This window comes from Cariama cristata, unplaced genomic scaffold (assembly GCF_000690535.1).
Source record: "Cariama cristata isolate BGI_N322 unplaced genomic scaffold, ASM69053v1 scaffold11880, whole genome shotgun sequence".
NCBI classification, from domain to species: Eukaryota; Metazoa; Chordata; class Aves; order Cariamiformes; family Cariamidae; genus Cariama; species Cariama cristata.
In genome coordinates this window covers 26,096-31,276 of record NW_009593002.1, presented here as the reverse complement: position 1 = coordinate 31,276, position 5,181 = coordinate 26,096, and positions in this window count along the sequence as shown.

Sequence of the window (5,181 nt, the reverse complement as noted above, 5' to 3'; positions counted from 1 at the left end):
CCTGCTGTACATATTTCTAATGCAGCTACTCCCACAGCATTGAGCTGACAGAAATGCGTATCCCAGTGCGGTCCCACTGAGATTCCCAGTATGAATTCTGACCTTAAGAAGCCATGTGAAGAATCCCACAGTGGCCTCAAGAAGTTCTGAGAGATAATTTCAGACTTAAATAAGATGAAAAAAAGAAATATATGAAAAAAATATTTGGTTAGAATTCTGTCTCTGAACAAGGCCTGATGGATGAGCACTCGGATCATCTCTGAGGACAGTAGAAGTAAAAAAGGTTAAAGAATGAGTAAGGGAAAAATGAAAGCCTTCTTGCTCAACTTATGTTTTGGTAGAAAAACTCAGTTTCTTTTTTTTCCAGCTAAGAGTATCAACACTGATATTAGAGAAGTGTAGCAACTTCTCCATGTTTCTAATAGATCTCTAGAGAAGGCCAAATGTTTGTCTTTCCTGCTTCCCACACTTTTCTTAAAGGTGGTGATTTCCTGCAAAACAAAACAAAACAAAAAATTAGAAAGGAAGTAGTCAAAATCTGCAATTCTCCACTTACCTGATGTGAAACTGGAGTGAAAGGAACACAAGCGTTTTAAAACCATATCATATCCAAAGCCTGCACTAAGACAGAAAAATACTTCTTATATAGGTGGAAGGTTTACTCATTGGTCCTGAGCCAGTATCCAATGAATAAAAAGCATAAAAGAAAACAATGTGAAATAAAAGGCCAGATCTAAGAAAGAGAAATAGCTTAATCTTTCAAGTGGCTGGAGGACATGACATGGGGGAACACTAGCAGTTACATGTAATGCCAAAACTGCAGTAACATGTACACATATGTTACTGCAAGCAAGGCAAAGAGTTCTTTTTTCAAACAGAGGTAAAACCTTGTGCTGTATAGAAAAAAGAAACAGCCCACAACTCTCACTCGCCAAGTCAAAGTTCATATATAAACTGGCCCCAAAACATTGCTTTGTCCACTGGTCTATTAACTGCAATGAACGGAGTAAAACAAAACTTCCGTAATCTGGTCAATTAGCTTGTTAGGACCCCGCTTGAGCAGACAATTCCATTCTGAGGTGATGCTAGCATTTTCCCAGCGAAGAGCTTCAGTTTGTTAGGTTTTTTAGAAATACCAATACTACTTCTGATTTCTTGAGACTGTTCTTTTGTTTACAAGTAAAGCAACATGATTTTGCTTACATGGACTTTAACATCTTTGAAGCCAAGGATGTAAAATCTTTGCTGACACAACGAGGGAACCAATTGCACAAGACGTATCAGCCTAGATATTTTTTTTTTCAGCTTTGGACACAAAGCATTTGCAGCCTGTCTTTGAGATTGACACTGCTGACATTATTCTTTCAGCAGAAAGAAGACACCTGTGAATTCTCCAGAAATACCCTTAATAATTTCAGTCAAGAAACTAATCTAAAGAACAGGAGTTAAGTGTGGAGGAAGACTGTGAAGCAACTGCTGAGAGTACAATCAATTTGGTAATGATTTGCTAATTTAAAGAATATTTAGAGAATGTACATTGCCGTATTTTCTTTGTGATCGTATGCAGGAAAATGTTTCCAAAGACAAGAAGTTTGTCACTTGTGTTGACTGAAAACAGATTCCTCCTGTAGCCAGAAGCAAATTATTCAAAGATTGTTTCTGGAATAGATAATTTTAAAATAACATTGGGAAAATCACAAAAATCACCTTAGCCATCAAAATATTCAAGGCTTTGTCCTTATCATTCAGCATAGTACCTAAGCATGCTATCAGATCAATTGTTGTGATAGTCAGTATTCATCACACCTCACTTTGTGCTTTTGTGATATAGATCCATTATTTCTTTCTACAACTCTGTTCATACTAAGATGCAATATCAAAATGTAATTTAACAAACCACTTTATCTTTTGAAAAATCATGCCCTCTAAGACCCAGAACTTTGTTCTTTGCAGTTCTGTAAACTGCAGTCATTCAGGGTTTTAATATCACAACTGTCCATGTAAATTAAGTTTTATGGGTTTGCTATCATTTGAAAGCTCTGCAGATTATCATCTTGCTGTGTGACCTTCTCCTGAACCTGTTAAAATAATCAGGATTTTGATTTAAGCTGAAAAAGAAGATGAGAAGTAGTTAGCTCCACATATTTGAGAGCTTGCTTTTTCCTCAATTTCCTGTCAATCCTCTGATTTTTGTAAGGGAGAAGCCGAGCAGTCCATCTTCCAATTTGTTGTTTTGTTTTGTTTTGTTTTGTTTTGGGGGGGAAGTGTGCTGAAATGAGATTACAAAGAAAATATGAAATGTAAAATGTTCAAATGGACCCTCAAAGAAATAGTCTCCCCCTGACACACACACACACACGTGAGCTGTGGCGAATGCAGATAGTGGTCCCCATGGACATCAAGAGGAAGAAGCAGTCAGCAAGTCTTCAATTTGTGGAATTGGGAATTCCACCTCACTTTACCAATCAATGGTATAGCACAGAGACTGCTCTGACCTTCATCTAAGCCTAGAGACCAGCTAGACAAGAGAGCATGAAACTTTGCATTTAGGCTCTTGCTTATAATCAGGATGAAAATATCCATAAATTAAATCAGCAAACAATCTTCCTAAATTAAGACTATAAACATGCCTGTATAGTGAAATCCCATCAGTTTGTCCACGATGCTTAGGATTACCCAGAAAAAAAGGAGTATTATTAATTTTACTTAAATTATTTCCTTAATTGGAGTAGAATTCACAGCAAGAGTCATCACTGACTGGTCATTCAATGGACATGATGTGAAAGAAGTTAAGAATTTCTGACAACAAAAAATAGACTTTTAATAGACTTTCCAATAAAATATTACATTTTGAAATGAAAGTCTACATAGATAGCAATAGTAAACAAAAATGAAATACAAGTTAATAAATGGAACACAGCTTTTCAAGAATTCAGAAACTCTTTGCATATTTTCAAAACTTGGAGACATTTGAAATATAGGTAATAAAAGAAAGAATTTTAAAAATCTAGCAGAAGAGTAAAAGTCTGTTTATACTTCTTATACTACCCTTTACTGTCTCCTGCAAAGGACAATAGTGTAAAGCAAACATCTTGATGGATTTTTGGCATTCATATACTCCAGAGATAGGACACACACTTGGATGATATTCTGCTTTGATGAGCTTTCAATGTTGGCATGAGAAAACACGGTTGGAACTAAAATTTCTGCACCTTCATAAAGATACAGATTCAGACAGACTATCAAGAAATAATATCTAAAAGGTCTTCTAGTATTTAGAAACCTAGGAACTGGTATTTCTTGCTTCCTCTTCCCTTCACTTACCACAGAAAAAGCAAACAAACAGAATAAAATTACTTTTGCCCAGAATGAGTACTGAGATGCAAACCTCAGTACATTTTTTTTCCCCATGTGTACGTAATCAACAAGCCATTTGTGCTGCGGTAAAAGCTGTTTGATACGTTGCCTCAAAAGCGCTACAAGAAAGGCTGATAACACGCTTTACCATCTTAGAGGCAGCAAGGACCGCGCACGCTCAGTGCACTTATCACCTAGGAAACAAATGATTCCATCTTATTTTTGGCATAAGGCTGTAGGTGTACGAAAGATCTGAAATACGCTCCCACACAGTGCTGAACTCATTCCTCATGATGCCAACAAGAGTAATGAGCGGAGCCGCTGGGAAGCACCTCCCAGTGGTAGCCAGAGAACCACCCACAGGCACTAGACGTGATGTCAGGGCTCCTCACCGCATGAATTCTCCAGGAACACTCTGTTATGGCTGACATAAGGCACAAGTTAGGCCAGGCAATCATAATAGGTTCCTCAGGGCTGAAGACCTCCTAATAAAATCTGCGAGGCACCCAGAAGCAGCATGCATCAAGATGTAAAAGCATTCGAATGGATTTTAATGAAACAATTAATTTAAGTGCTCTTCAGATCTTGATGTAAATTGCCTCTGCATCATAGCATTACAACGGGTTGCTTAATAAATTGATAGATTTTAAGGCCAGAAGGGACCATTAAGATCATCTAACTTGACTGCTTTCATAGTACAGGTCAGAGACTCTCGCCCAGAATTTCTGTAAGTAAAGCCCATAACTTTGGATTAAGCAAGAGCATCTCTTCCTGAAAGCCTTCCAAACTTGATTTAAAGACTTTAAATAATAGACAATCCACCTCAGTCCTAGATAAATAGCTTAATGGGGCATAATCATAACTCTTAAGGTTTTGCATCTTATTTTTAATCTTTAGTTTCCAGATTTTTACCCAAAGTTGTTTTTCATCGAAGCAGCTTGCAATGTGATTGTGACCTACTTGGAAAGAGCTTGATTGTGAAGTCTTGAGCAGCTTTGCCAATGACAAAGTAATGTACGTACAATTGCTTTTCCTTCTTTTTTTCCTTCTCTGTGAAAAGCTACCTCTATAACTTTCCTAAGACAGGCAAGTACATCCTTACCTTTCTTCTGTGGATCAGCATCATTCTTTCCATCTGTTACATGTAAATATTTGCCATGAAAATGTAGCTTTTGGAAAATAAATCTTTGGTTTGATTCTGGTGTCATTACACAAGAGTTTTCTAAAAAAGGAATGTCTGCAAAGCAGTATTAGGCATAAATTTATACAGAAATTCATAATTTACATTGCCTTTCCAAATGGATGTGTTTACTACATAGTAACAAAAAATTATTAACTCCAATTTCAAAAAAGAATGAGCTACTGCAAGATTATTAATGCAGTACATGTTCACTTTACACCTTACTTCACAGTTACCTCCCCCTGTAGACAAGCCCAGAGTGCAAAATGATGTCTCATTCTAATCTTAACACACATATGTGCAACCTCATAGACAGTCAGAAATACCACTTGTGATTTATACCCAGAAAGGAAATGAGAATGACCTCTTCTAGAGGGCTGCACATTAAATGGAATCATAGAAATATGATGGTGTCATTAAATCTGACAGAGTAATACCGATATGTACCATTTAACAACCTAGTTTGCCACCATTGTCGTTCGTAGCATTCATCCTATCTGTACTGTGATGGTCCATCTGCTAGCACTAGGATTAAGTTTTTCTTTTTGTCTGTACAGTGCCTGGCACAACAGGGTCCATGGTTAGGGACACACGCATGGTACTATAGCAGAAATAAGAAATGCTAACAGTAGTTTGCTTCAATG